Below are 25,938 nucleotides of genomic sequence, written 5' to 3' on the forward strand. Positions count from 1 at the left end.
AAACTATACGATCAAAAAACAACACAATTTTGTTTAGGAGTACCATTTATCTTTCTTTCTCACTTTTCCAAAATTGGAATTTTGTTTACCATTCATCTTTCTTTCTTCCTCCTCCAAAATTTGTTTTCTCCTATGCACCAAGCTGTCATTTGTCATTTTTCTATGGTCCATATAACAAAAAGTTTATGTGCTAAGTATGATGTCCAATCTCCTCCAACGAAAAATAAATCATCAGTGTCTAAGGCTTCCAATAGTTTTTCAATCAAAGAAATTAAGGTCGTCAAAGTTAGTTTAAAAAGACACATAGTAATATGGGTTATATATTAATAAAAACTTTAAGAAAAAAATAGTTGCAGCATTGTAGATTATTTTATGCTTTCAAAGAAAATATCTATTTTGATTATAATTAATTTTATTTTTTAAAATTTATAAAATAGGATTTTAGTCATTTTTAAGTACTTTATATTTGTTGGACCATTTTTTTTTTATAAAATGGCATCACCATTGAAGATGAAGCAATGGTGCTTCTGATCTTGAAATCGAGATGTCTTGTTTTTGCAGAGTTTATATTGAGATATCAAAACTTATATATAAAGCGAAGTCGAGAATAAAGTAATGAAAAAATTTTAAAAATTAAGAAAAAATGAAAGTTGTGTCGCATCACTTTTACATCATTGATGGTGCAGGTGATGAGATTAAAAAAATCTAAAAGTGGTAAAATTAAGGACCAAAATATTAATTTTAAAATTTAAAAGGATCATACATTAATTTTGATCAAAATATAAAGGCTACACATAAACATTAAGATTGACTTTTTCAAACAATTATCCAACATCTCATTAATCTTTTCTTCTGTTTTCATTAGTTTTAATACAATCAGCTTAAATATTAAATCAAAGTAAAGATAAAATGATTTTGTTGTAGAAAAAAATAAGAAAAATGAATAAAGTTGAGACTAATAAAAATAATTTGAAATATGTTTATTTGGAATGAATGAGTTTCACAAGTATACAAGACATATGATTAATGTCTCAGTTGTTCAAGGATACTCAAATTAATTGGTTATTTATATCCATATTAATATTTAATTTTTTAAAATCCATTAATTATCAATATATTTTTAAATAAATCCATATTTAATATTTTTATTCATATAGTTTTAAACAAATTCAAAATTTGAACATCCATATCTAAAATAAAAATCAAATTTATTAATTTTTTGAAAATAAAAAAAATATTTTAAATTCATATAGTTCGGTAAACTTATAGTTTCCATCCAAATAAGAAAGATTGTTTAATCAAACATTTATGATCATGCATTAACAAAATATAAGATCTTAGCCTAATAATAAGATGTCATTACAACACCACAAGCATTAAGGTCAAATCCTTTTAAAAGTTGCCAATATAATACTACAATTCAAAAGCATAATGGCCAAAGCTTTAAAAAAAAGTTGAAAATATAGTGCTGCTATTCAAAAGCATTAAATCAAAGCAATACTCACTTTCAGTTTTGGATTCCACTTCTTGTGTCAAGTCACCAACACCACCACCATCATCATCATCGTCATTTTTTAAAGTTGTATTTATAATTGATAATTGTCCTCACTAAAAATAATTGTGCATGAACAAAAACCTTGAATTTATAATTCGTACTACTATTAACGAATTCATCTTAAATACTTCATATTTTAGTCCTTAATCTTTATCAAAATCATTTGGGTCACTAGAATTTAATTTATCACTCACATAATCTATTCTCAAGACAACATCACACTTTGGAGACTTGTCATGTTTATTAGGAATTGATGATAATGAAGTTGAAAGACTACCAACTTTAATGTAGGTCAAAGATTACATCTAGGGTTGATAATGAATCAAACCAACTCGAAAATAATTTCAGACTTAATTTAATAATTAATTCGTTAGACTTAGTTCATGAACCAAATGAGTCGAACTTGAGTTCAAAATTAAATTCATAAAATAAATGAGTTGAACTTGAACTATATATAGTTTAATTTGTTTGGTTCATAAACTGGCTCGATACATAAGTTTCATGAAGACATCAAGACTTAGTTTTCATATTTATTTATACCATTTAAAAGATGATAAAATCATTTACAATTCTATTGATTAAAAAAATTCAAACTCAACATAGTAAAATATATGTTAGAAACTTAAGTTATAATATTTCATTATTTGCTCATAATACCTACTTTTGATGATAATATCTTGAAATACAAATATTATTTTAAAATGAAACTTATATTATATGAAAGCTAAAAATATTGTCTATATATAATTCTTATGGATACAACAAGAATAAATAAAATTGTTTTAATTGTCATATTATTCTTCAAAGTTAACTATTTAGATAAGCTCAGCTCTCAAACTTATTTTAATTCTCTTTAACTTTACTATTCAAGACCCACATTAAAAAAATAGTTTTTTTTCAAAAAGCTTTTTTTCAAGTTACCTTACCTTAACTTCTACTAAAAAGCTTTTTTTCAAAAAGAAAAATAGTTTTTTTTTACCTTATCTTAACTTCAACTAAAAAGCTTTTTTTTTTCAAAAATATAAATAAATAACTTCAACTAAAAACCTAGTTGAGAGATCAAAATAAGAGTGAATTGAAAAATATAATATTTAATTTAATTTTTTTTTATTTTTAGCAAAAATAATCCAAAATTAAAATGACTCCTGTATTTAGAGGAAGTTTGTATAATTAAATTATTATAATTTTTTATGTATGGTTTGTACTATTTTCTAATAAAAATATGACAAGTGTATAATTATTGATAAGTTTTAAATGTAATTTGTTCTCCTTATTTTTACCTATTATTTATTTTACCAATAAAAATTATTGTACATGTACTGTTCACGACACTAATAATTAAAAAAAATATCATTCACCGGATAAAAAAAATTTGAGTGTAAAACACACCTGAAATTAAATAATGAAAAGAATAGAAACACAAATACTTATGGATATAATAAAGAAGAGAAATGTTATTCTTACAATTTAAGTGACACCTACACCGTAGTATATTACGGTTTTGATTTTTTTTTAATATTTAATCATTATTTTTTACTTTATTCTGAAAACAAGCACATGCCAAAAAGTATTTTATACGGTGTTACTGGATAAGTGTATGATATTGGGTGTATAAATAGCGACCCTCAATAAAGAAAGTAAACATGATTTTCTTTTATACATATGGTAAATCAACTTATAGTTTAGTGGGAAAAAAAAAAAAAGGGAGAATGAAGTGGGCTATCTAAACACATTTCCACTGTCATTCTCTTTATTGATTCTATGACATGATGCTTGACCGTTTTGTGGTTCACAGTCATGAGCATGTCCCTATCCAGTTCCCAGGTTTTGCAAATTTCTTCCACAAATCGGATTGTTTTCCTATGACAGGGAAATGTCATGCTTTCCTTTTTATTTATACAATTTCTTAATTTGACTGAATAATTAAATCCATTCTTTTAAAATGGAGAGCTGCATTTTACTTTATAGTATTATTTATAATAGTCAAAAATATCAATTAGTAAAATTAATTTATTAAAGTTCCCTTAAATCAATTCATATTATAACTATGCATAGATGTGTGTTGTGTTGTTTGATGTGTTTTTTTTATATTATTTAATTAGTTATATTTAAAAATAAAATTTTAATCACTAAATTATTTAAAAAAAGTTAGTTTACTAAATTATAATCTTTTGGCAAATTTATTAAAATAGTTATTGCTTAAAAGTTATAAACAATGTTATTTTAAAATACAGTGATTAAAAAGAACTGACAGTCGTGGGTAAAATTTTGCCATGTGCAATATAGTCCATCTATATTCCACAATAGTTGCACCCCCAATTGAAACCATACAACTTATTATGTACTTATGTTGGCAGGTCCATTTGGTACATGAATTGGTGCATTTTAGCTTAGAAATATTTATTCTAAGATTGAAGATTATTATGAGAATTTCTTATTAGACTCCTTAGTCTTTTTGTCACCCGCGCTGAAATTCTTAAGATGCCTATTTATTTCAGAAATGTATTTCTGAAGTTAAGTTTTTATGAAGAAAAAAAAAAGTGGTTTTGGAGATGCACTTCCGAAAACACATTTTTTTTGTAAAAAAATGTGTTTTCAGAAGTGCATCTCCGAAATAAAGTTTTTTCCAAAAAAAAAATGTGTTTCCGGAAGTGCGTCTCCGAATTCACCCCCTTGAAAGAATTCGGATATGTACTTCCGAAATCTTCTCTGATACAGAAACCATGAAACAAACGACAATGCTTCGATTTATTATAGAACATGGAAATTACAATCATCACATATCATAAAATTAAAGTTAGATATTGTTAAACACGGGTAGGTGAGGATGAGTCAATATTTTGATAACGCCGGCCTCCGATCTTTGAAGTTTCGCATCCAACTCGATCGGCCCTCGATCTTCTCTCTGATCTCTCCTCTCATCTGCTCTTTCTTTTTCATCTTCTCTAATCTTTCATCTCCTCTGTGTTTTTGTTTCATTATAATGTTTTATGCTACTATATTTTGTTTTTTATTCCACTTTTCTCTAATTTTATTTTTGTATATTAAATAAAAAGTTTTTGTTCAAATATGATGAATTTTGTTGTTATTTGATAAACATAAATGACTAAAGACAAAGTTATATTGTCATATATATGTGTATGTATGATTCAATAATTTTTTTTATAAAAAATCGAACCAACCTAACCATTCCAAACTGCATTTGTTTGGTTTGGTTCGGTTTTATTTTCAAAGTCAACCGAACCACACACTTTTTTCTCTTGCGGTTTGGATAATTTTTTAAGTCAAAATTGTTCAAACCGCACCGCAAACACCCCTAATTATATATTGTTAGTCTAGAAGTAAACTCTTTTTACTTCTTACTATATAAGCAACCTAATTTTACTTCTTACATATGTTAGACTTCTAATGGAGTGATTTTTTTTATAATCATCGGTTTAGTCTGATTCGGGATCAGTTCTGACATCAATTGGTTATAGCCCTCTCCTGATTGTAGTTGCAGGAAATTTTTACTCTAAAAGTAATCTCTTTTTAGATCCATACTCCGTATTAGATTAGATGGATTTTTTGAGTTCCATAAATAGACTATTTTAAACAAAATAAAATGAGATGCATATGCCTAACACAAAATTAATTGTTTTAAAAATTGGATCGATAATCGAATTGAAAATCAAACATATTATTAATTTATTCTGACTATTGAGTTGGGTAAAATATTAAATTAATAGAGATTAGTTAGAATCACCCAAAATTGATAAAAGTTAATGAAACTGGAAATTTTGAAAAACCAACACCTTAAATGTTTAATTTTTTGTCAAATAAAACGACATTGATTTGATGATCGGTCTAATTTTAAAATATTGATTAGTTTAAATATCTTTTTGTTTTTTATTGTAAAAACTAAAAAATTAAAGTTTTCTAAGCAATTGATATTAATATTATTTTTTCAAAAAAAATAAATATTAGTATCATTTTAAGTTTACTATATACTAATTTGTATCCTAGCACGTGTATTAAAGATTCGAATAATAATTTTTTTTTGGCATAAAATAAAAAAATTCATAAACTTTTTCAGAATTAAATGTAAAAAAAATTAAAATGATATTTCCATAATTAATTTATTAATTAATTACTTTTTGTTTTTTTTTATTATATGTCATTTTGATCCTTTCATCGATATTAAAAATATAAATAATTTCACTAAAATGTTAAGAATAAATTAAAATAATAAAAAAAACAAATACTTTGGATATCATAAAAAAAAAAGGTAAACATATTTTTTGTTATACATATGATAAATCAACTTATAGTTTAGTGGGGAAAAAAGGAAAAATGAAGTGGGGTATCTAAAAACATTTCCACTGTGAGTCTCTTTATGGATTCCATGACATGATGCTTGACCATTTTTGTGGTTGACAGCCATGAGCATGTCTCTATTCAGTTTCCAACTTTTGCAAATTTCTTCCACAAATTGTATTGTTTTCCTATGACAGGGAATGTCATGCTTTCTTTTTTATTTATACAATTTTTTAATTTGTGTGAATTCCTCAATTCAATCCATTGTTTGTTTTAAAATAGAAATGTATACTATTTTATACTATTTATGACTTAAAAAAATATAGATTAATAAAGTTAATTTATTAAAGTATAAAATCTTTTGACAACTTTATTCGCTTAAAAGTTATAAACAAGGTTATTTTAAAACACACAGATTAAAAAGAAACAGCAGTCGGTGGGGTGGTAAAATTTTTGGCATGTGCAATATTCCATGTATATTCGACAATAGTTGCAACCTTAATTGAAACCATGCAACTTATGTTGTACTTGTAGGCACATTTAGCAAAAGAAATGGTCCATTTTGGATTAGAAATATTTATTCTAAGAATAATATTCAAAGCATCAGATTGAAGGTTTTATTCATAATTTTAAACATGTCACGATTTCAGTTGGAAACCACACCAAATTCCTATATGCAATAAATCGAAATCGTCTTTAAGGACTTGCAAAGTGGATTATCGTACATGGTTTTAAATATTTTATGATTAAACTGTAATTAAATAGAAATTCATAAATCTTTTTCAATATTACGGCCCTACGATAAAATGTGCAAAAACTAGAAGATACATCGTCTTTTTGTTTAAAAGATAAAAATAACCCTTTTAATATTAATTAATAATAATGTGTAAAGTTATGTGGAGAGTCATTTTTAATATTCAACAAATAGGATATATACACTTGTTTAATGTTCATCTTTTCATTCACAACACACAAATCAAATGATCCCATAGGATTCAAATCCTTCAAACTAAAATAAATTAAGCATAAACTTTTTAGGTAATGGTCAACATGGCATGAATAATTGAAATAAAATAAAAAATTTAATAAAATATCATCAATAATTCAAAAATAAGTTTGATTCAAAGATAATTGAAGCCAGTAAAAGAATGGTCGTTGTTGTCTTTATATTCTTATTTTCATCTTAATTAATTTTATCTTCAAAATAATGCTGACAAGAGAAATCTTTATAATCTTATCTTTATCATAATTGAACTTATATCTACGAAATAATTGAATGATCTATAAGATCCTAACTTTCAAAGATTTATAATTTCATAACAATCGTCCTCATTAATATTTTGAGAGAAGTGCTATAAGCCCTATCACTTTTAGATAAAATAATCATAGCTTATTTAATCTTGCTTAAGAATGGCTAGAAGCAGCAGATAAAGAGGTAAGTAATTTTGATCGATCTAACAGGAAACATGTATCTTCTGGAGAAATAGCCTTTTCTTTACAAAGGTCGATATTGATCTTGAACCAAGAATTTAATCTTGATGGAGAAAGAAAATTTGGATCTAACTTTGACCACCATTTAATATAATTTTTTTTGACTAATTGAGTAGAAGAGGACCTTTCCCACAATGGTTCAGTTGAAAAGGTCCAGGATGCAATCCACGTAATTTCAAAAATAGCACACAAACATAATAAAGACTTGTATTGAGGACAAGTAGTTATGTCTGTAAAATTGTAGAATGCCTTTGAGGCATAATCAGGAAATATTTTTAAAATTGGCCCAATAATTTGGAACCGCTGAATAAACCAATTAGGGAAGCTAAGTGAAATATCCTTGTTGAACCATATAAACCAAGTGTGTTTGAAAGATTCAATAGACAAAAAGTTGAACCAAGCGTCCTGTAATCAAAGTAAGAATAGTATTGTGGAGTAATAGTTCTAGAAAAGGATTTTAATTCTGATGGAGGTCGTTTCCAATCAGAAGGAGACAATACCTTATTATTTTTGAATTTGGAGAACTTAATTTTAGATTTATCATTCTGATCTATCTAATGGGTAAGAGTAATAGACTTACAAATCTACCAAGATAAATTCGTAGAATTTTCTGGTCTTAGATTGGTCTTTAGAAATTAAGAATTAACGTGAGGGAAAAATCCTTGAAATATTTTGTAATAACGAAGAGTTTGGAGGACAGTAAACTGTTTCTAAAAGTAATATTGGTATAGACAAATCTTTGGTAATAAAGGTTGATTTTGGTAAGGAAGAAGGAGGGGTATAGAAGGCTAATTTAGATGTTGAGCTTTCTGGATAGATGAGCTAGTAATTTGAGAGGTAAAAGCTAATGGAGTTAATAAAGTAGGCTTAGTAGTTGTCATGGGAGTATGAGTAATAGAAGAGGTAACTTTAAAAATAAAAGATGAAAAACCTAACATTATTTCCTTATCTTTAATGGGAGGACCATAATCATTTAGGTAAAAAAAATTTACACTCATATACATTCTTAAAGATCCGCTGTGAAATCCCTAAAATACTCCTATATTTCGGATGTGCATCTCCGAAGACACATTTTTTTTAAAAAAATGAGGTAATTTCGGATGTGCATATCCGAAGACACTTTCTTATAAAAAAATTGACTTCAAATATGCATATCCGAAGTCGACCTTTTTTTTAAAAAAGGGTATATTCGGAGATGTATATTCGAAATATTCTAATTTTTGGTGTTGGGATTTTTCGGATATTCATATCCGAAATAACTTACTATTTATTAAAAAATTAAAATCAAGGTGCATCAATACAATTAATAGTATAATTAATTGTATTAATTAAAATATATTATTAAATATATAACATTATAATCAAGATATAATAATAATATTAACCTAATAAATATTTAAATCAACACATTATTTTTATATTAAATTAATTAAAAAAAATTATTACAAAATTAAAATTTATAATTAATTAAAGAAAATTATTGAGAAAATAAATTATTTGGTTCTTCTATATTTCGGATGTGCATCTCCGAAGACACATTTTTTTAAAAAAAAATGAGGTAATTTCGGATGTGCATATCCGAAGACACTTTCTTATAAAAAAATTGACTTCAAATATGCATATCCGAAGTCGACCTTTTTTTGAGAAAAGGGTATATTCGGAGATGTATATTCGAAATATTCTAATTTTTGGTGTTGGGATTTTTCGGATATTCATATCCGAAATAACTTATTATTTATTAAAAAATTAAAATCAAGGTGCATCAATACAATTAATAGTATAATTAATTGTATTAATTAAAATATATTATTAAATATATAACATTATAATCAAGATATAATAATAATAATATTAACCTAATAAATATTTAAATCAACACATTATTTTTATATTAAATTAATTAAAAAAAATTATTACAAAATTAAAATTTATAATTAATTAAAGAAAATTATTGAGAAAATAAATTATTTGGTTCTTCTATATTTTAGATAATAATATATACCATTTTTGTAAAATCAAATATAAAATTATTGCATTTTTCAAAAAGAAAATTTTGCATTAAAAATAATAATTTTTAAATTGTTAAAAAATTAAATAAATTATTTCTAAATACAATTTTTCTATTTATTTTTTCATTAAATATTCTAAAGTTAGTTATTAATTCCTCAACTTTTAAACTGAAACCATTTAATTAAAACGGACAAAGTTAGTATATATTATGACAAAAAAATTAGATAATATTTAAAATGAATTTATAAAATTAATTAATTTATATATATATATATATATATATATATATATATATATATATATATATATATATATATATATAAAATTTAAGGAATAAATATTTAAAATAAAATCCAAAGAAATTTGGGATTTTGTTTAATTCGGATATGCATATCTGAGTTAACAAATATCCTAAATTTCTCAATTTCTTTGGGGTTTTTACGTATATGCATATCCAAAAAAAAACCTCTGACAATTTTTTTTGGGTGTCTTCGGATATGCATATCTGAATTAATCAAAATTCCAAATAAAAAGGGTGTATTCGGATATGCATATCCGAAGGGTATTTTAGGAATATTATGGGTTGTTTTCCACCCTATATGGATACATAAAGAAATTGCCATCATTTATGGGGTCAACTGATTTTTTACTCATGATTTTCCTGTAAAAATTCTTTTGTTAGAAAATTTGGTAATGAGTTTTTAATTTCTTGAATATGCCCAATTTCAAAATCACAACAAGAAAATAATGTTTGTCATCTAGTAAATATATGTTATGAAACTAATTTTTTAACATCTTTTTGTAAAACACTTTGTGCAGCTTTGCAATCTATTTTTAATACAAATATTTTTGAAAACAACACATCTTGAAATTTTGTAATACACAAAATAATAGATAAATTTTTTGTATAGTACTATAGTTTAACTAAGTTGGGTTCCAAGTTCCATAATAATATCTGACAACTTGTTCCTTTTTCATGTTCGGAGATATTTATTTTAGAATTCCCCCAAAATCCATGTCCGGGACATCGATTTCAACAATTAGGTTTGCACTAAAACTTGTTGGCAGGCGCACTGTCAATGTTCCACTCGACAATACATCAGCAAATGAAGGCCTAGGATAATAGTTTTAGGTTTCAGATCTTGGGGCTCTACCACCTAATTTGCTCACCATACTATCGTATTATTCATCTCTAAATAAAGTATTTATCTCTCCTGAAGAAGTTCCAATGTTTAAGGTATTTAGTATGGTAACTAATTCCTCTATTTTATGATTAGTATCATGATTTAAACTCATTCCTTTCAACTCTTGGTTAGAAGGAGTATGTTATTGATAAATAGGTCAGATATGATCTAATTTGTAGTCTTTAACGTCCTTTGGTTGAGGGACAAATTTTTCTATCCTATCTAATTGTTGGGACATCTGACTATGCAGATTATTAATGTCTTTTCTCTAATCTATGAGATTAGTTATAGATTTAAATGGTGAATCTTCTATTTCTATGTTTTCCTTAGAACTGGTAATTTTAATAGTTTCTAAATATGGATAAACTGACTCTATTATTTCTTTCTTAGTAGTTTTCCATTTGGTACTTATCCTAACATTAGCATCTAAGTACATCTTAACAGCAAAAAGGTTTTCTATTTCTTATTCTAAACATAATAATTCCAACCAAGTAAAGAAATAGATATTAATTTCATGTGTTTCTAAAAATCTTTTTTTTTTTTGCTAATACATTTGATTTTGATCTTTAGAGAAAGTTGAAAATACCTATTTCTCTTTTTTAAATTGTAAACTGCCTCAAAGTCAGCTCTAATCCAAGCTTTGTTTGTGACAAATAATTCTTCATGTGTAATTACACCTAGTATTTGTGATTTAGTTGGATAAGGAGACCTGGAGGTTCTCTCCAAGTATATTGGTTGGGGAATTGTTGGATCAAAGTTTACTCCTGTAAGATTTACTCTAATTGTTGAGTCAACCGAATTTTTAGCACTGGATGTTGACCCAATGCTATTATACTAATGATAGCAATAAGATTGGCTTCTTTTCATCCTCATCCTTACCGGTCCATTAATATCTTGAATAACATCTCTAATAGTTATGACCTTTCTTTTCAGATTTAACCATATTTTCTAATATCCGTTCTTGAGGAATTTTTTTCTATAATTCTGAAGCAGCTAGTATCCTTGGGGTCAAAACATTAGACCTACTAATATTTGCTTCAATAACACAAGTTTCATTCCTTGAAGTAGTTTTAAGTGATTTAAAATCGTGATTAACATTAGAGACTTTGTAGGTAATTATACTAATAATGTTTATGTTGGCAACTCCGGGATTAAAATTATCACTTAGATCTTGAACATATATAACTAATGAGTTGTTAATGAATTAATCACCTAAGCTCCTAGAGTAATTAGGATGATAGTTAAAGTAGACTAGACCATCATTAAGATTTGGTTCAACTATAGCAATAGTTGAGTTATGAAAGTCTGTAATTATAATGTCTCGTAGAATAACATTATAGGGGTGTTTAACCCTATTTTATGTAATGGTTTTACAACTATCTGAATTAATCCTAGATGGATATAATGATAACCTTCTCTATAATGTTTTTCTAATAACTTTTTGTTTAACAAATTAATAGTTTCATGCTTGTTGCTGACATAAGTAGCAAATTTAATACTACGAATAATCTTTTGGCTTTTAAAATCAAAAATACTAATCTTATAGATTTCTTTTAATTTAATTTCTGGCATGGACCAATTTACTAATCTATTCTCCACCTCCTAAATTTCTAATTATTGGTTTTGGAAAGTTAATCATGTATCAAATCATCAAGGCTTTTAGTGAGTTAAGGTGCAATTCACATAGTAATGTTAGTGACTGAAACTTAGTTCTTGCTACCTTAAATTTTTTCGATTAACTTTCATTTATCCAAGTGGTTATTTTTCAATTTTCTCACTTACTCTCTATCTCTATTGTCCCCTTTATTGTTTGTTTTCTTAACGACAACTGTAGTATGATAAACCAACAATTTTACTGCCTCACCTCTCGAGACTTACGACCTGGATCATACACTATCAACTGGTACCCTTAAAGAAATTCAAAGTTCAGAGTTATGGTTGAAAATAAATAGTAAAATAAGTAAAACTTTAAAATAACTCTTTTTTTTACAAAAGAAAATCCATTAAAAGATAATGCAAGTAGCTATCTAACTACCAACTTGACTGTGATACCATACTAGAATGAAATAAATATTTATCGGCCTTTAGATTAAAATAGAGGGTTGAGATTAAAAGCTTTATTTTAAGAAACACATGTGTCCAATAAATTCTTATCTTATGTGATTATTATTGTAAAGACTATAAACAACATATGTTGGTATAATAAATCTGTCATAAAATAAATTGATGATATATTTGCATACCTAAATTAATATTATTTTTCTAAATAAATTATTCTGTTGCATTATTTTTAGTTAACACTTATACGTGATTTTTTTAGCAATATTCATATTTTGAAATTAAAATACATCAATAATCAAGTTTTTAAAAAAATTACGCAAATAACCAGGTTTTAAAAATTATTAAAGTGTGTAAGCCAAATGGGATGGTGCATGCATATAAATTTTGAATGGTGGCGCCAGATGAGATGACGCATAGGTGCATGCATGGTCTGGGAAGCCATCTCAGATGGCGCCTATGTGCAATCTTGTTTTTTTTTTTGTTTTTCTATTTAAATAATAATAAACAATTTTGTCTATGAAGGACAAAAAATTAGAAAAAAAGTGAGAAGATGTGAAAAGAATGGTGGAGGAATGAGCTATTATTTATGAAAAATGCACATACGCTCATGCGCCATATGAGATGGTGCCTCCTAAAACAAAGCATGCATGTGCCATCCCACATGGCTTACTGGCATTGCATGCATCATCTCATATGGCACCTACATGCAATTTTAGATGCATGCGTCATCTCGTATGCCTTACACACTTTAATCATTTTTGAAATCTAATTATTTGCATAATTTTTAAAAAAATCTGGCTATTAATGTATTTTAATTTTAAATCATAGTTATTGGTAAAAAAAATTCCTTACACGTCAATGACAAATAAATATCACATTATAACAAAATCATTAAGGATCAGTTTAGTTCGCAGGATAAGAGACGTGATAGGATATATGTATCATATATTCTATTGCAATCCAGTGTTTGATGACCAACATGATATGATAACTTAATCTTAAAACTTATCTTATCCTGTCTCACTAGTTCAAATTGTTATCCTGAATATGAGCTGGGTTAGAATCTGACAGAATAGAATAAGAAAATAATTTATTAATTTATCTCTATAAAATATATTTTAAATAAAAAAAATAAATATGACAAAATATAAATAAATATCAATTTAATATTAAATTAAAAATATTAATAAATATTTTTTTAAAAAATATGTATAATTGTCTTAAGAGTAATTTTTTAACTTTATATAATATAAAAAATTAAAACCTAATTAATTGAAATATTTAAAACTAAAATAATTATTAAAATTTTAAAAATATGAATACTAATTTTATTTTTTATCAAACTAAATATATTTTCTTGCAAGGATAGTTTTATCATTTATATATTATATATACATGTTTTTATTTTCCTTATCTAATATAGTTGTTTTACAAATGAATGAACCAAACACATGATTAGAATAAGTTTTTCTTGTCTATATTATATCATATTCATCTCCTAATTTATATTCTATTATATTTTTATCATATCTAGTAATTTTGACGGTTAAAAATATTACTTCATTTAAAACTTATTATTGTATTGTGTTTATTTATTTATTTATTTATTTATATGCTTGTTCATTAAAATACTTTCAACCCGGCCCAATTGGTTGTAGTTTAAAGCCCAAAATTTTACATAAAAAACAAAATGGCCCAATTGGTTGTACTTTAAAGCCCAAAATTTCACATAAAAAAACAAAATTTCGAAAAAAAAATTAAAACCCATACCTTCTGTTCCCTGTTGGTTTCCTTCTGTTCGTGATTTTCCATTCTTCTTTCCCCATACCTTCTCTATCTGCTGCAATTCACGATGCAGCTAAACGAGGCATCATCTTCAATGGAAGTGGGCACTATAGTTTTGCCTCCAAAGCCTCAATTTGAGCCTCTAAAGCCTCACGAGATGTCTGTTAGAAAAATCAATTTCAACCGAATGGAATCGAGGCTAGAATCGTGTACGGAACACTTTCCTTATAGTATTTCAAGCACTCTCAATATGTCTTAGAGTTGGAACGCAGGAATACCCAGGATAATTCAGCCTTTTATCGAGTTTGCGTAAGACCGACGAAAACTCGGATGTAGCGAAGAGTGTCTGGAATTTTAGTGAAGATGATAGGCTTATGAAATGTACATTTTTGTTATATATTTTTGAATCAAGAATGAGGTTTTTATAGGCCACTTTAGTATTGTTTCATAAGGTAGCGACCCTTCGTGAAACAGTTCATTTTCCAAAAGTTACAATGCTTGGCCTATTGCAACATTTACCAAGAGTTGCATGTTTTCATTCTGCAACACTTCACGAAGTGTTACATATTTATGATTCAAACTACAAACAACCTATTGCAACACTTCACGAAGTGTTGCCTATTTTCATATTCAAAATACAAACTTCACATAGATATTTTCTTGTCATTTTGGAACACACCCATGGTGATTAAATATTATTAAGTATTAATAATTTCCAACAATCCCCCACTTGTTCTAATAATGACAAGATCAATTCCAGAAAAAGGGAAACAAAGAATGTTAATACAATTAAGTATCTTTCGATTTTAAACTTAATCTTAGTAAGGATAACGCAAAGTCTAATCGGAATATTAGGTAGAAATGCTTTTAAACCATTAATCCATATGATTATACCGGCGTTACGTTACACACATTCTTTAAGGGTTCTTCGCCTACATTTCTCGCCTAGCACTTATTTATGGCCATGTGCTATCCTGTTTCATGAATTTTTTTCATGAGAGAAACTCCAACTCTCACTTTGAGACGGCACCATCTCGAAATTCACATAGGTGAAGTTCATATTGTGTCTTTTTCCATGAGACACGTACCCTCGGTATTGAAACTTCATTAAGAGTTTGAAATAAAACTCAACCCTCGTTTTAAGGTCAACATTACCACGAAATGTTTGACAATTATCCAAATCAATGACTTGTTGTTACCCATTGAAAATCTTGAGGTTAATGTTCTGTTAACGTAAGATTGAGTTGCCGCCGTTGTCGGAACTCTTACTCAAGGAGTTTCAACCTCCTACATCTTGAGGTTGTTTTTATTAAGTCTCTGGCCAGTGGCTTAGTAAATGAATTTCCCAAATCATAGATCGGTCGTATATATGCAAGTAAATGATTGCATCTTTAATCAATTTTCTCACGAATGTCTAAGGCCTCAGTGCCCAGACTTTCTATTTTATACTTATCTGAATTCTCTTGTTAAATTGGCTTGACTAACACATTGTGTTAACACCTTTGAAACACTGTATTTAGCCAATGGAGCTTCCGCCAGAAGGTCCCTCAACCATTTAACTTATTTTATTAGTGGAAACGAGATCCACACACCATGGTTCCATGGTCAAGAGAGTGATGCATGTTTGTTTCTTGCTCTTCCAAGAAATTTCACCTACAACTAGTGTAAATATCCACTCAGTTGTAATTTTATGATCTCCAACACTCGATATCCAACTCATATTGGTATATCCTTCTAATATGATAGAAAACCTACCATAATGGAGGTCAAGATTTTAGTTTTTAAAAGATAATCAAAATCCTTGTGATGTCCTTCGAATGCTCACAATTTGGATTTCTAGTAAATCTACTCATTTACTATTTGTAACTGCTATATCGCATATAGTACATTGCATTAGAAAACCAATTTCACTTGTGTATTCTAAATATAGCCATGACTCTTCCATCATCATTTGATACTAAGATCAAATTGAATATTCACTTTCTTGAAACGTGATAGTTTGAACTTATCAAGAACTTTCTCAAAGTGTCTTTGACTAAGTTCATAACCCCCACTATTTTTGCATTACTTTGATCTCCAAAAGAGTGTCCACTATTTCAAGATTTTTCATCTTGAATGTGGAAGTTAGAAACCTCTTTGTTTCTGAAATTCCATTCATCTCGTTGCGAGTGATTAATCATATAATCAACATGGAGACAAAAGAATATCACAATATTCTCACACGAATTTGTGTACAAACACTTATCACAAGAATTAGAAGAGGAAGGTTTTTAGATAATCATGCATGATGATGCAAGAAGGTTTTTAGATGAAGTGAGAGATAAAATTATGAGCAATTTAAAATAAATAGTATGAATTGCAATGAGTACCTTAGTTATGTTCACTTCTCTCAAATCTTCTCTTGAACTTCTATGTTCAACCTTATTGATTAACTACATCATTGATGTGCATGACTTTTGATCCTTTTCTTTGTTTATAATCTTTGTCTTCATCAAAACTAAAAATAAGATATATTCTTCACAATCTCCCCCTTTTTGATGATGACAAACTCTTTGAATTTGTGTTTTGATTAGATTGAAAAGTCTCCTTCTAAGTTATGTGTATCACCCTTAATTTGTGTGTCTCCTCCTTAATCGGAGAATCTTACAATGACAAAGTCAAACTTTTAATGTCATTGTTTCGGTGCTTATTTTAATTCATACAAGGATTTAACAAGCTTATACACCTTTTTGTTCATCAGTAGGAACAATATAACATTATAATTGCTCCATATAAATCTCCTCATTGAGATTTCTATTTAGTAATGTCCTTTGACATTTATTTGATGAAGCTAATGCAAACAAAACTATAATTTTCATTATGCTTGCTTCTAGTGCATATGTGTCAAAATAATCAACATCTTTATTTTGTCTAAAACCCTTGTAGATGTTTTAATGTACCATCACTATGATACCTTTTCTAAACATCCGTTTGCATCCAAAGGAGTATGATTTGACATTGTTGATTCCATTTCATCTTGGATAACATCATTCCAAGAGAAGTCCCTTGAAATTACATCTTCATTGTAACTCTTTATGATCATCTTCCACTTGAAGAATAATAGGAATCTTACGAACAAAATTCTCACATTTTTCTTCTATTGAATACAAGAAATATGCCGACAATCGATTTTGTTCGGTCCTAAATCCTTGGCCTTTTAGACTTTCTGCCAATTCTAAGTTCGATTTGTTTTTCAACAATCATTGATGAACTTTCTATTTGTATTTCAACAATCCGTAGAGAACCTTCTTCACAAGGTTCTTATTTGTACGATTCGAATTCCTTATCCTCCGCGATAAGGTTCAAAATAAATAAATAAAAATTCCACATCTCAGAATTCAATCATTAGACTCCAAATTCAAAATCTATATAAATCTTGATTCATCTTTAAATGGTCCTTATATGTATTATAATAAGTCTCATTGAATACCAACATGTTATTCACATAGAATATAAATCAAAACTCAATTGCACAATTTGAAATTATGAATAAATTTGACTACTTTAGTAATCAACCAATCCATACTTTAAAATTTCAAATTTTCTATTTCAATTTAGCTTTTATCATAGATATGCCAATAAACAAATATTTGACCAGAACTTGTTCACGGCTAGTTCACATACCAATTATAATTGTAAAAGTTGAAATATATCAATATGGAAACAGAGGTTAAAATATATTCTGTAATGATAGAGAAACCTTTTGCAAAAGATATTAAAATAATACCAATATGAATTTATTTTAGATGGTTTTCATAAATCATTATCATACACTAATGCAATAGGTGTATTATGTATATACCTGCTATATACATTGATGATGTGCTTTGTTTGAAGATTATATGGCCAAACCACGGGTATATTGACACAGCTTTCTATGAATTATATATCATTATTGTATTGCCAAACCACACCACCAAACGACACATATATTGGAGCAATGTTTCTATAAACAATATATACAGTGCTCCGTTCCGAATTCATATATATTTTCAAACTTTCGTATTACCGTATAACACCGTAAATCATTATATAGGATTTAGGATTTATCCATTTCATTTATCTACCTTACTTGTATGTCGTATGATTGAAAATCAAATATGTGTCTGATGATTATATCAAAGCTACAAAATATTATGCATGCGGTGTTTCGTTTCTTACAACATTTATACGAAATCAAAAGTTCAAAATGCACAGTACGAAATCCACATAATTAAGTATACATGTCATATTTACGTCCATTACGCCATATTTTATATCAACACAAGAAATATAACATATATTGCAATCACTATTACAACAATTTTAAAAATTAACTATTTTATGTACATTATATATCTTAATCATTATCGAAAAATCATAATATCAATAATTTAAGGTTCTGTATCGGTTGTTAATAAAATTTCATAATATCTTGATATTATAATTTTTCACAATTCTATGAATTTCTCGGAGAAAGAATAAAACGTACCCGGATCGTAAATAGCGATTATTCTTGTGTTTAGAATATGTCCATGGCATAACAATTTCTCATTTGATCCTTGAAATGGAAGCCTCGATTGCCATTATGCAAAATACTATAAGATTGTTAGAAAAATCAATTTCAACCGAATGGAATCGAGGCTAGAATCGTGTACGGAACACTTTCCTTATAGTATTTCAAGCACTCTCAATATGTCTGGAACGCAGGAATACCCAGGATAATTCAGCCTTTTATCGAGTTTGCGTAAGACCGACGAAAACTCGGATGTAGCGAAGAGTGTCTGGAATTTTAGTGAAGATGATAGGCTTATGAAATGTACATTTTTGTTATATATTTTTGAATCAAGAATGAGGTTTTTATAGGCCACTTTAGTATTGTTTCATAAGGTAGCGACCCTTCGTGAAACAGTTCCTTTTCCAAAAGTTACAATGCTTGGCCTATTGCAACATTTACCAAGAGTTGCATGTTTTCATTCTGCAACACTTCACGAAGTGTTACATATTTATGATTCAAACTACAAACAACCTATTGCAACACTTCACGAAGTGTTGCCTATTTTCATATTCAAAATACAAACTTCACATAGATATTTTCTTGTCATTTTGGAACACACCCATGGTGATTAAATATTATTAAGTATTAATAATTTCCAACAATGTCTAGTGGCCAAGTCCAGTTTCGCAAGGTATCCGTCCCTCTACACACCTGTATACGAGCATATGAAAATCGACATCCGAATGAATTTAAAGGCGCGTAAAGTTGAGCTGAAGACAAGGCACGACACTCCTGACATCAGTAATCTCCAAAAGTGTGCTGATTTCGTCCATGCATTCATGCTGGGTTTCGATGTTATAGATGCCATTGCTATTCTGCGGCTCGATGAGCTCTATGTTGAGTCCTTTGAGATTAAGGATGTTAAGACACTTCGAGGCGATCACTTGTCCCGTGCTATTGGAAGATTGTCTGGAAAAGGTGGGAAGACTAAGTTCGCAATTGAGAATGCGTCCAAGACGAGAGTTGTGATTGCTGACACCAAGATTCATATTCTTGGATCTTTTGCAAACATCAAGATTGCTAGGGATTCTCTATGTTACTTAATTATGGGATCACCGGCTGCAAAAGTTTATTCTAAATTGAGAGCGGTTACTTCTAGGATGGCCGAAAGGTTTTGATGTTATAGTGAAAAGTTATAAAATAGAGATATCAAATTTTGGTTTTTCCTTGTAAAACAGTGGCAAAATCAATCAATTTCAAAAGTGGTTGTGTTTTGGACTAAAATCATAATGTTATTATTATTATTATTATTATTATTATTATTATTATTATTATTATTATTATTATTATTATTATTATTATTATTATTATTATTTGTGTTATTTATTCATATTCTTTTATTAAAAATGTCATGTTCATTGAGAATTGAGTAGAAAGCTACTCTCCCCCTAAGATTAAAGTGTTGGATTTGGTGTTGTCATGTTCATATTCTTTTGTTTTTGGTGTTGGCTTCATGGTGATTAAGAGAAAATAAGATCATGATTCATTTTGAGCACTGTGACAAGAATTATGGTTCATTCTGTTAAAATTTGATGGATGTAATTGTTTTCTTGAATCTAGGTTTTGAGGAAATGGTCATACAAGGTTCTTCAAGCATTCACCTGGCCTGCTATCTTATTTTTCATGGTTGATTGGATTTGCTTGAGATTAATTTGAATTCATGTTTCATTTAGGTTGACCTTAAAGGTGAAGTCATTCGGGAGAACTTCCTCTATTGATTGGCTTTAAGGACAGTTAGTTTCTCAAAAGCAGTCATTTGACTTGATGACTTGGTACAAAGTAAGTATCATAATTCTTCTATAGGTATGGTTGGACTTGCATTGTTGGCTTTAGACACGGTTATAAGCATGGGAAAAGGCCAAGTTTGGTTAAACGAACATCACCTCGGTCTACTGGCCTACTTATAAAGCATTTGGTTTTTGTGATTATCGCAATTATGCTGGAACTTAAAATGATAGTAAGAAATGTGTAGTAAGAAAATGTGAAAGAAACTGCGGCAAAGCTTTTGTTTAATGTTGATGATTCTCTCATGCAATCTTTTCAAATTTTGTCTATTGTTATAAATGTTGGTATATAGGTCTGAACCAGACCTTTAAAAATATGTTTCTGCATTCAGTAAGAGGATTTAGTTTGCATCTCTGCAACATTTATAAATGTACATTGTTATGCTAAACTACTTTAACACCTAACAGAATTGCGTCACACTGTCACCGTCCACACACAACACCATAATGGCGGTCACTTTCGGTTATAGCTCTGGGACAATGAGATCAAATGCAGCAACATTTTTGTCATCAATAACACGAACATAAAAAGGCTTAGCTTCTTTTGGTTTCTTGTAGATGGCATCAGCTAGATAGCTTCCATGAAACAAAGTATTTCAGTAAGTAACTAGAAGTGGTGAAGGGAATGCCTCTCCTGTTAAAAATCAAAATATTCAGAATATACCTTAAATGATCTGAAATGAGTATAGCGCCTGAATCGATCTCTGGTTCAAATTTCTTATCTTCAGCCTGGGAGGACAACCAGTAACAGCACAAACAAACAAATTCCTTATCTTTGAAATGAAAAGGAAAATGACTGAAAGAATTCAAAATGATACCTTCAGAAGAATTTGGTAAATTGCCTACACCTTGGTAAAACATAATATAGCTTATGTATATAAGCATACTAAATGCTTCTATTGGGCAGACATGATAATTACTGCATGTATCACTTATGTATATAAGCATACTAAATGCTTCTATTGAATAAGCATACAATTCAAGGAGCTAGGAGCAAGCTACAATTCTTCAGTTGCAGATGTAGAAGTGAAAATCTCAGGTCCAAATTTGATTTTAAGAGTGATATTTCAAAGAATTCCAAGTCAAATTTCAAGGATTATATAAGCTTTAGAAAGTTTTTCTTTTGAAGTTCTTCATCTCAACATCAGTAGCATGGAAGAGACAGTTCTATACCAATTTGTAGTCAAGGTAAATCACACAAATACTACCCTGCATTTTTATCTAGATAAAATAAAAATTGAATTGTAATATTTTGCTTTTGGTTCTTAATACATCTTATCAGACCCTAATATGTTTTGTTGATTTTGTTAATATAGAGGTAGGATGTCAACTGAATGTGGAGGAACTAGCGATGGAACAACGCTTTTGCTCAGAGGCTATGAAGTTGATTGCAGTGTGACCATATTTTATATCTAAGAGAAACCTGATAGATTTTCAATTGTGCATGCGATAATAAACTATAAGCATGTGAGACATGCACAAAAACTTACTGTAAAAAGAGAGACCTGATAGATTCCAAATTGTAACTTGAATTGTAAGGATAATATTTTGCACAATGTAATTGAATCCTGGTTTGAGCTTTTACATAATTATTTTGTATAATGATGATTCAAAAGAGAGAGATTGTCAAATTGAAAAAGCATGTAATTCGAGCGGTTTATGCTGGAATTTGTGTTTAAAGGGAAAAAAAAAACCTTCCACATGATTAATATAATATGAACAATTTTATACAAGATTTCTATCAAACTTAAAAGATTTTTATATTCGTTTTTCAACAATTTTTTTATTTAAATTTGCATGGGCACGACTAAATCATGTAGGTGATATAAATACAATGGAATCCATATAAATTTAAAATAAGTGGGTTGAATGTGTGAATGTGTTAAGAATTTTCGCTAGCACTATTCTACATAAACTCGCCACACATAATAACATAATCTTGACGAAACATTGAACAAATGTGTTTGATATATTACTTCTTAAAATCAAACACACGATTTCCTTGTTTTCTGAAGACGACTTTCATTTTGATTTGGTGTACGTTCTTACTAAATGACAATTAAAAATTCTGAACACGATTTTCGTTTTGATTTAGTGTAAGTTCGTACTAAATGACAATTAAAAAAAACATAAAACTAAAAAAAAAATACAACACGAGTGATTTATACAAGATTAATATAATCCAGTAACTTGTAATATGCTTAATACATTCTTTGATCCTTATCTGCGTCATACAAACCAACATCAATCTCATTCTTCTCCCCCTTTTATCATGTCACCTTCTATAAATGCCTAACACAAACAATTTTTTTTTTCCTTATTTTCTTCTATTGTCGACACATAATTTCCCAATGCATTCCACTTATTGTAACGTGTGGTTAAATTGACCAAAACTATACTAACATTAATATGTAATAATTATTTATATTATAATTATATAGCTATATATTGAGTCATATTTAAGACGTACGTGTTTAATGCTGCTACTTTTTTTCCTATATAAATCACTTTTCGCATCATGAATTAACTGAAATAGATGGGGAGAGTGAAGCTTCAGATCAAAAAGATTGAGAACATAACAAATAGACAAGTCACATTCTCGAAGAGGAGAAATGGTCTAATGAAGAAAGCTTATGAACTTTCTGTTCTATGTGATGTTGATGTTGCTCTCATCATGTTTTCTCCTTCTGGTAGAGCCACTCTCTTTTCTGGCAATAGAAGGTATTTATCTCTTCTTTTTTTGTCTTTTCTTATCTTGTATATATATTTCTGAAAGAAAAAAAAATTGAAAACCTAATTACTTTTTAATATATGCTCTGAAGCGTTGAAGAAATTCTTGATCGTTATATGAATCTTCCAGATAGTGAACGTGGAAGGTAAGTAAGATTGGCTTGTTCATACTCTTATAGTGCTTTATAGTTATGTTTTATATTTTATCATAATGTTGGTGCTACGTATCATAATGTTGGTGCTACGTTTGATTTGTGACAACTTTTGTTATGGTGCAACTATGAAGGATGCATAATCATGAGGTGAGTTGTTTATTTTCTTGGCCTTTGTTACATCATATGGTAATGTTTTAATTCAAATTGAACATCAATTTTCAAATGTCGTTGGAAATATTGGTCTGTAATTGCGAAATTTGATTGTTTGTGCAGCATATTAGAAAGCTTCTTCATAAGTTGAAAGCCGAAACCGATCAAATATGTCAAGCTCCTAGGTATTTCCTATAACTCTTTTCTATTAATGGTTGGTTAGTATTTCCTAAGTAAAGAAACCACTTTTTGTTTCCGAAATAATTTGATCATATTGCATTGCAGCGCGACGATTGCGGACACAAAACTCAAGGTATTTGTTTATAAGCATAGCATATTATCAAAATGATGTTATATGTGTGATAGACTAATGAAAAATCTATGTTAACTTCAGGAGGTTCAAAGAGAAATTGTTATTTGCAGGTCTCAATTGGAAGATATGATGAATCGACTAAGGTTATCATTTTATTTATTAAAAACCAAAACTAGATTATGAGATGTTCTTGAGGAATAGACCTTGTTCATCGTTCATCACTGTTAAATGGTATAATTTTAGGATATTCGAAGGAGATCCTTCGGAAATTACCACATTGTATGAGGCTGAACATCGTGAGCAAGTCCTTCAAGAAACTTTAAAACAAGTACAACGGCGAAAAGTAAGTTTTATAGTAACTAAAGATATACCAAAACTTGCTTCTGCTGTTTTATAGCAACTTTGATTTTTTTTTCTTTCAACAGCGTTTTTTGGAAGAACGAATTTCTCATGCATCACCACAGGTATATATTGATTAAACTGCCTTGTCTAACATACGCTACGTAAAAATCTAGCCGATAAAACTACACACATGATGACATGGATGGCTAATTATTTGTTGCAACATGCAACTATAAATTAATTATTATGATTAGGTACATCTTACAAAAACTGTAGATGTAGATGGATCTTCTTCTGGAACTACAGAGAATACATTAGGCTGGTTTTCAGGAGATACTATTACCAATGACCAGATTTTGAACTTTGTGAATGGTTATGACCCTCCTCCTCCTCTCAGGTAGTACTTTTTTCGCCATTGATTCGATTGTCCATTCCCAGTGAATTTGTATCAAATTGTTCATTGGTCATTGCTCTTATCTCTGCAATCAGTGATCAACAATCACTAAACACTGTTGTGGATATGGTGACGCCAACTTCAACCCTTCTGCATACTGCAAACATGGATCGTGACTATCAAATTAGTCGCAAGGATGGTGCAGAGGCTGACATTAATAATACACCAAGTCCTGGGTTTGGACATGATCTGGACACCAGTTTGGCCTATTGGACTAACGTTTATCATTCAGGTAGTTACTTGAATATATTCCTAGTATAAATTACTATAGTTCTGTTATAATTTGAAACTAATGTTGTACATTGATGTTTGAACTATTTGCAGGGTCATTGTCAATTGCAGAAACAAGAGAAGACGAACTACTTGAACAGAATTTGCTCAATTTTCTCCCTCAAATATTTTAATAAGTAATCATGATCAACTTCAAACAAGATTTATGATCCCTTTGTACATGTTTTCTGGAAAACTAGAAAGTTGAAATACATTTGCACTTTCTCAGCTAGTAGCTGAAAATAAAATTATTTAGATGTGTTAGTATCTATGTTTATGACATGTCAATTTAAAATGAACAATTTGTGAGTGTGGTTTTCTATTAAGTTTTTAAAAAAACATCTTCTGGCACTATTTTTACAGTGAAAGTTGATTCATATCATTAATAAACAAATCGCATTGCAAATGCTTTATTAATATTATACTAAATTTAAAGTTAATAATAAATTTAGTTATGCCCTTTTATTTAGGGTAAAAAATGGGTATTCCCGTTCCATTTAGGTCTGCCCACAAAAGTTGGTAAAATATGAGGTTGGGCGAAGTCAATATATAAGAAAATATGGGTCTAAAACATTGGCACATGCCACAAAAAAAGCCGAGTCAAGAAAACCAAATGGGTCCCACATCACTAAAACCTAAAAGTTACAAAATTTGCTTTAATGTCTGTACCCACAAAAGCCAACAAAAATCGGGACGAGATGAGACATGTATAGTAGAGAGTGCAGGCCTAAAACATTAACTCACCCTATGAAAAAGTGTGGGCAAATGGGAATGCCTATTTT

General features: G+C 28.7%; 2 pseudogenes; both read left to right on the forward strand.

The window, feature by feature from the left end:
* The first annotated feature begins 14,373 nt into the window (after window positions 1-14,373).
* Window positions 14,374-20,189, forward strand: LOC131655294 (uncharacterized; annotated as a pseudogene).
* Window positions 20,190-23,278: 3,089 nt separating this feature from the next.
* Window positions 23,279-25,364, forward strand: LOC131657789 (agamous-like MADS-box protein AGL66; annotated as a pseudogene).
* The last annotated feature ends 574 nt before the right edge of the window (window positions 25,365-25,938 follow it).

The sequence above is a fragment of the Vicia villosa genome, linkage group LG3 (assembly GCF_029867415.1).
Source record: "Vicia villosa cultivar HV-30 ecotype Madison, WI linkage group LG3, Vvil1.0, whole genome shotgun sequence".
Classification (NCBI taxonomy): Eukaryota; Viridiplantae; Streptophyta; class Magnoliopsida; order Fabales; family Fabaceae; genus Vicia; species Vicia villosa.